Genomic DNA, 8,506 nt, shown 5'->3' with positions numbered 1-8,506 from the left:
TTCCTTTTGTGCCAAAGCAATCATTTTGGGCATGTATTGTCAAATTTTAGAGTGTAGGCTGTATCCAATTGCTTGCCTAAAACACTTAAGAATGGAGTTAACAGACCCCATCCTCATTGCCAGAATCCTTATGTAAATATCAGCAATGAGAGAAGAGATGAATGGGCCTTAAACAAACTTTTATTGATACAACAAATACTCTAGAACCTAATTTAGTGAATTAAGGCAATCAAAGAGAGTAAAACCAATTCCCCATCCCCAAAAGTACCTTTTGACATATACATAAGAGGGATTTATAATTATATGTACCATCCTCATTGGGTATATATATATGATGTTTTGGACTTTGCCCCATAGGCAATTTAAATTTAAATAGAAGGATGAATTAGATCAAAATGTAGTCCGGTGATTCCATTTAGGGGTCCATGAGGTCAAAACTAATTTCATAGTAATACTAAGATGTTTTAATTTCAAATACAGTATCAAGAGGTATAACGCACAAAAACAATAACTTTTAGGGGATCCTCAATAATTTTTAAGCATTTGAAGGAGTTTGAGCCCCAAAAGTTTGAGAACTGCTAAATTAGATCCATGGCCAAAGATACAACTCCTTTTGGAAAACGTAGGGATTGAGGATTTTAATGTTTCTGGCTTTGGCTGCCATCTAGTGATACAACAGTATTAAAATGTTGCTTAGGAAAAGTTTTTTCTTTTCTTTTGTTAAAAAAAAGATATAGTCACTATAATCGATCCCACCACATAATCGTCATGCCCTGTTGTTTTTTTCTAAATCCTATAACTTGTTTATAACCTTTCTTCTGGTAATCGTTGCATGGTATAATTTTGTTTGTCACACAGCTCAAAAGGTAAACAGAGGAGTAATGTATTTGCCAGTGGCGTATGGATACGCATTTATCTCTCATGCGTTGTGGGCCTCAAGCCTAGAATTCTCAGCATACTCACATCATCATTAGTATATTTTCAAAAGCTGATTATCGTGGTTTGTTTAGAGCACCTCAGTAATAACAGTGTTGTCACCCAATACAATGAAGAGCGGTAGGCGGAAGGGGAATGGGCAGGCAGGTAAAGCTGCTATGAGTAAGTCATGTGATATAGTAAGACTTGCACTTCCCAATTGTAACACATTCATGAGTATTCCATGCATCCGAATCTTGCACCAAAGACCATTTAGTAATAAATTATTTTTAAGTATGCCAGCACAATTTTTTAAAAGCTTCACATACTGGCCACACCCCATTTTTCGCAAAAATTGTCATAAAATCTGTGATGATTATGTGAGAAAATATGGTAGTTCATTTGATCAAAATAACATATTAATGAAGGTAAAGTCATGAATTTGATCATCCATTTAGCCCAAGACAGGACCATAAAACTTAACTATCCATCAGGTTTTCCAAGCAGAATGTGGACCCCAAAACAATTTCCCTAAGTAGGCACCTGCACAGTAATAGTAAAGAACTAACCTAGAGTGAACTTATAAAGTAGAGAGGCTTATTATAATATCATTATCATACATATGTTCCTCCCAAATGGGTTCTTTTGTATGCATTGTGGGTAATCACATGCACAGTTCCACTGTGGCTGGGTTGCCTCCCCTATTATCTCATCCCTTAACAAACCCCTCCTACCTTTTTAATATTCATAATTTCTGTTATGTAACTGCATCTTTGCCCTAGAAAAATCCATTTTTCTCTCTCTGAAGTTGCTAGTTCCTCTAGAAACTTAGCCCACTCCACGAGAGGTGTCAATCTCAATGAATGCTATACTTGGATTAGAGAAGGTCTTACTGAATTCTTTGAGACAGTTCCACCACAACACATCATGAAACTGCAACAGATTTGATTAAGTTAGCAATCTGCTGCAGAAAATGAGAGGGAATGAGATCAAGGATGCATGCAGTGAAAAGATTTGGGACTATCATTAGGGAAAACAGGATAGAGAATTAGTAAGGAAGAGTAAAAACAATTCCAAGCTGAAGTGAGGTCCCAAGTGAGGTTAGCAAACATACAGCTGAAGTAGGTCCAGTCAAGTTGGATGCATGACTTTTTCCAGTTCTGTTCAACAGCATGTGAATAGGAGATATCTGCCACAAGAACCAAGATTAGGTGAAAACTTTAGATAGAGTAAACCTCAAAGGAGGAAAGCTTGCTAAGTGAAGATGGAAGGGGGAGAGTCTAGAAATGGAAATAAGGATTAAGAAGTATATCAACATATCCTCCAAAACTAGTGTGTCAGGTAGATATAAAAAGTAAATACAGCCAGTATTAGAGAGGATGGCCTGAGATACAGTGACTGCTGGGGGAGCCAGGTCTCTGTGACTGACAGAAAAACAGAACAAACAAAAGGAAAGAAGTGGTCTAAAGGGAAGGGAAGTTCAATTAGTCTGGAATGAGAGCTCCAGATAGCACAGAAGGGAAGGAGAGAAGACCTGGACTGTGACACTTGGAAAGGTAGTGTTGATGAAGATCCAAAGTGGCAGTTAGAGATGGGGGAATTATACTCTTAGTGTCACTGGAATTGGAAGAATAAGAGGTGTTGGCCAACAATGATGAGCCTAGGCAGAGAAACAGTGGATGGCAGCAACTCTGGTGGTAATAGTAAACGGACAGGAAATTCTCTGCCACTTCAAGGATCCTGGCATTACACATGGTCCTCTCAGGCCTCAGTTCTTATGAGTCTCAGTGTGCATTAGGCTTGTGTCTCTGTCCCCACCTCCCTCTTTTGTTTTTCATTGTGTTTTGAATGATGCCACTTGGAATCTTCTATCTTCCTTCTCCAACACATTTTTGCAAATGACTTTAGATTAGATAAAACATTTGTTAAGTGCTCACTATGACCACTGTACTAAGCACTAGGAATACAAATACAAGCAAAAAAGTCTCTGCTCTCACAGAACGTAGAATCTAATGAAGAAAACACATAATACTGAAAAGCGGGGAGGAGATCAAAATGCCTTTGTGATGGCAAGGTGGAAAAGTAGCCTGGTAAGCATGGGCATGGGTACTTCCTCCAATGGAGGCTTTAGCTCAGTTCCTAACTCTCCAGACTACTTTTTTTTAACCTCTGTACCAGTGCCCTTCTCACACTACAGATATCTCCATTCCCATAGTCTTCTCCTATAGTTTGTTTCTGAAATCTCCATTTGAGGAAGTACCTAGTCCAAACATCTTTACTTCTTACTCTTAATTCTAAACTGATGTTGCCCTAGCTAGTACTTTTCTCTGCTTTGCAAAAGATTCAGTGTTTCCTAGCTTAGGTGACTTAAAAAAAAACAAAAACCAACGCAAGTTAAATTTGTGTGGCCTTCAATGTCTTTTCCTTTATTTATTTCCTATTTTTCAGCTTACCTGAATAAGTTAGCTTGGAGATGCTGCAATTGGCCCTGGTGTTTTTATCCTACCTCTCTTTCTGATTTGATATTGATTTTGAGCTTTGGTCTAATTAGTCAATAGTCTCATTACATAAGACAGTTGATTCACAAATGATTTCAATATGAACAGTCTTTTCCTGTATGCTAAGATAACTTTATTTGCATGTGTGTGTACTGTTATTTGGTGCTCACCACATTTATTAGTATTTTCCAATTGTCTTCTAGAAAAAAGTACTCTTGAAAGCAAACAACAAAGAACAATTTAGAGAGGATTGTCTTTGTAGTCAGAGGACCTGGATTCAAATCCTGCCTCTGACACTTAGCCTTCTTTGTGACCCCATGATCAGGCTACATAACCTCCCTAGGTTTGAGTTGTTATGATTAATAAAACAAAGGGGTTGGATGGTGGTTTCTTTGACCTAGGACATACATGGTTAAGATTATATACCTTTTATAGATCTAAACAATATTGTTCTCCCATAGCTCTTAGTACAGCTCTTTGCATATATGAAACTCTTAGTAAATGTTGAACTGATTTGAAATTAAATTCCAAAGTAGAATGGCATAAAAGCAGATGCAGATAGTATGTGCTGGCAACAGATGGCAGCACTAGAACATGTTTCTGTTTTCTAGTGCAACATCTTGAGACACCTGAATTTTCATATAACCAGTGTAGTAGTAATAAAGTACTGTTTGCATGCATTTGCTACATCTGTTTTGGTCCCTTCATTTCTAGATTCCACCTATATATGGACAAAATAGCTCCTACACAGTGCTAAATGAGAGACAATATGACAATACCCTGAAACAGTGAGAGTAAAAATAGGTATAACAATACCAAGGAGTTGGATTATACCAAGAAGGGGTTATTCCACAACTAGTAGAATATTGGGCCCACTGAACTTGGAACCAGACGACTTGGGTTTTAATCCTGACTCAAACATTTAATAGGTGATATTGTCACTCTGGGACTGTTTCCTCTCCTATGAGGTGAAAACAATACTTGCACTTTCTATATTGAAAGGCTACTAAGAAAATCAAATATGGTAATGTATATGAAAGCATTCTGCAACTTTAAAGAATGTTACAAACCTATTAATACTATACTTCAACAGATTTATAATTTCACTGATGTGAGTAATCTGTCCAATGACACAAATAACAGCTTCCTTATATCCAATGGTACAAATCGTCCTATGTGACTTTTGTCCAAGTTCTCTCATAAATCCTCCATAGGTGATTTACTCACTATGCTAAGGATCTCCACATAGATCTCTCGAAATGATAATACCAACAGAACATGGAGGATGTTCACCTATCGTCCTTCAGCTCTTACTACATAATTAATTAGTTCATCTCTTTCTTAAGTATTGCAGGTCCTTATTTATATTTATTACTCTCCTCTTCGTTCATTAGTATTATGTTGCAAGTCCACCATGAACCTCTCCATTGTCCTTTTTGGTGACCAGCAACTTTAAATCTTCTTAAAAACACTGTGGCATTCTATGAATTGTCACTATACAGTACAACTGGAAGAATACTGATTTTAAGAGGTAAATCTTTGGTTTTAGGGTAAAGCTTGGAGTCATTAAAACTACTGTGCTACTTCTCAAAGATAATGTAGCCTGCTCCCCTCATTTAATTCTGGGTCCAGTTCACTGTCTATTAGCAGTGATTGTCAAAACTGATTTATCAGATCAATGAGCTGTCTGTCCAATTGTGTATCAGTTTTTGGACAATAGGCATTCTGCATCCATTTGGTTTATCTAATGCAGATAGTTAGGGTGAACTCTTAAGTGTTTATGGATATCTGAGACCCAGATCAGCCACTTGATTCTCCCAGGGTCTTTAGGCCAAGGGCTCCAAAAGAGGATGCTGCTGCCGCAGTGGCTGCTGCCACCCTGGGGCCAGGGCCAGATGCCACTCTCCTCTTATCCAGGTGAAAGAGTTTTCTTACTGACCTTTGAAGCTGTCTTTGGCATTTGTGGGTTCAGAAATTTGGGAACCACAGCTGCTGTCCATGATTCCATACCCTGAAGCCTGTTCCAGTCCTGTCCATGCTGCACTCTGAGGCTGGGGTGCACACTGTTCCACTTTGAGCCTGGTGCAATATGCCTTTCCTGTTGGCCTTCCAGGCTGTCTTGGGCTGGAAATCTCTTTCACTCTGTCATTTTGTGGCTTCTGCTGCTCTAGAATTTGTTTAGAGCCATTTTTTACAGGTATTTTATGGGCTACAGGGAAAGAGCTAAAGCAGGTCGGTCCTTCTACTCCACCATCTTGGTTCCATCCCCCTATGTTTGGTTTTGAAGGGACAAAGACAAAAACAAAACCATCTCTACCCTCAAAGAGTTTACATTCTCCTGCTGGGAAAATATGCACACAGATAAGTCAATATAAAATATATACAAAGTAAAAGTAGAAGAATTTTGTTGAGGGGAACTAACTGGGGAGATCAGGAAAAAAGGAGCATAGTATGAAAAAGAAACATCCAAGCCTCTGTTTTTTCTGCCATTATTAAGGATGAATATCTGGCCACTCCTTAACCTCCTTTCCTACATCTTTATCCAGATCATGCCCATAGGACTCTGACCTGAGCCTTCTTCTCTTCTCTCTCTATACTCCTTCACTTGATGATCTCTATGTTCATGATTCTCAAATCTACTTATCCAGGCCAAATGTCTCTTGTTAACTTCCAATCTCCCATCTCTAACTGCCTCTCAGACACCTTGAACTGGACATCCCATAAAAGTCTCAAACTCAACATGTCTAAAACTGAACTTATTATCTTCCTCCCTATACCCTCCCCTTTCCTAACTTCCTTATTACTATTGATGGCACTACTACCCTCCTAGCCCCCAGGTTTGCCACCTAGGCTTCATCCTCCACTCCTCACTCTCTCACCCCTATATCCAATCTATTGTCAAGGTTTGTCAATTTTTACCTTCATAACATCTCTTGTGCATACCGCTTTCTCTCCTATGACACTACTACCTCTATAGTACAGGTCCTTTCTACCTCATACCTCAGGCAGAAACTTGCTGGTTGGTTTCCCTGTCACAAGTCTCTCCTCACTCCAGTCCATCCTCCACTTTGCTCTCAGATCTTCCTAAGGTTTGACCAGTCTGAAGATGTCAACCCCTCCTGCCTCCATTTAATACAATCTAGTGGCTCCCCATCACATTCAAGATCAAATGTTAAATCCTCTGATATTCAAAGCCATTTATAACTTGCTCTCCTCCCACCTTTCCAATCCTTTTACACTTTATTACATACTCTTCTGTTCAGTGATACTGACCTCCTTGCTGTTCCTCCAAGATACTCCATCTTTCCATTTGCAAATTCTTCCTACACACCTTTTCTTCCTGTCTTCCTTGGCTTTCTTCAAATCCCAGCTAAAATCTCACCTTCTATACGAAGTCTTTCCTGACTCCCCCTTAATTCTAGTACCTTCTTTCTAATAACTGTAGCTTCCATAATCACTTAACCTAGGCCAACTCTAATTGTAGGGGGTTGTCTGGAGTCTGATTTCCTCAGAGTACTGGTCAGCCTGTTGGTGGATGGGGGTAGCAGTCTAGAGGAAGGCTGCCATGTTTAGTGTCTTGTCATTCAGGGCCACCTTCTCCTCCAACCCTGTAGAGCCAAGTGCCAGGCAGTATTCTTTCACAGCAAAATGGCCTCTGTAGTCAGACTCTTGCCATGTAATTCCCTCCCTCTTTTCTCCTGTTTTAATTTTGTTTTGTTTGCCACTGATGAATGTAGTCTTAGCTATAGCCCTTGCTAACACTTAGATTCTCCTTTATCATTGTGTAACAACTTTCCAATTTCAAAATAAGCTTTGACTTGAACTCAACTAAACAAAAATGTTTAGGGGAGAAGTATGAAGGAGAAAATGGCCATACAGTATAATATATTCATCATGTACCTTTACCTCTTTCCTCTTCCCTACTCAATCTCCCTGCAACTTTCTTTCCATGATTTGCTGCTGGTTTTAAAGGTACTGAACAAGTTGGCAAGATAACATAAATCAATCCAAGTCATCACTTGTACTTTGATATTTTAAAAAATCTGTAATTTTGAGTGTGTAGGTTCTCTATCAAGGCAGATCAAAACTCCTACCCTTTTGTGATCTTTATTAGAAGCTTTGGCAGAATTTATTTTTTATTCTGCTGCTGACAGTGACAAACTCCTCAGAACTTAATAAAGCTTGTTTTCAGAGAACAGATACATGCTGTTTCTGGACCCATAAGCAAAACTATCTTTGCAGAGCCTTCTAGAGCTTGCACCTTGCAAGCATGGCCATTGAGAACACAAGACAATCTGTACCTCATGAGGCTTAAGAATAAGACTTAAGTAGCACTCACTTCTCTACAGTTTCATTTTTATGGGTGCTGGTCAAATTATTATAATCCCTGTCCCAAAGCCCATTCGTACAAGATTCTCTCCTTATTGGTGGAGATGAAGGCCCTACCCTCCATGATGGACAAAGTGGAATTGGTGGGAGGCAGAGAGCTCCACATTTCAGTAATCCCTCTTCAGAACTCTTTAGAATCCATCCTCTCTGGGACTGGCCAAGCTTCAAGTCTTTGAGCATTAATTCCTCTCAGGTACTCCTAGCTTCCAGGAATAAATTCTGGAAACACATGAGTAGAGCTTGCATTTCCCTATCTCCAGCTAGCTATACTAGAGGTTTGGGGGAATTATCTCTTCAGTGAGATAAAACACATTCTTGGTTGGGTTATTTCACTCCCAAAGACAAAGCCCCTTCATTCTCAATTGTGTGCTGTATATTATTTGTATACCTTCTGCTTTGCTGTGCTTTGAATAAATGAGTTCCTTTGCTATTTTCTGTGTTTTCACTGGGAAACTGGTATTTGGTGAAGAAGGGGTCAGGCCCTGAATATAGATCTTAGAGTCCTTCTTCCCCCCAAAACGACAAAGTGATCAGATACTTCTAACCTGGTACTCCCTGTCTTTGAAGATAGTAGATTAGCGTCTTCTGGCCCGAACATTTTGCTTCCCTTCCTGGAAGGAATTAAAGTAGGAGAAGAGGCTAGAGATGTTTGTTCTGAATACTTTGAGCCATACAACAGTCCTCTCCATAGGTTGGCCTTACAT

The sequence above is a fragment of the Notamacropus eugenii genome, chromosome 2, assembly GCF_028372415.1.
Source record: "Notamacropus eugenii isolate mMacEug1 chromosome 2, mMacEug1.pri_v2, whole genome shotgun sequence".
NCBI classification, from domain to species: domain Eukaryota; kingdom Metazoa; phylum Chordata; class Mammalia; order Diprotodontia; family Macropodidae; genus Notamacropus; species Notamacropus eugenii.
Note: the sequence above shows the minus strand (reverse complement) of the source record.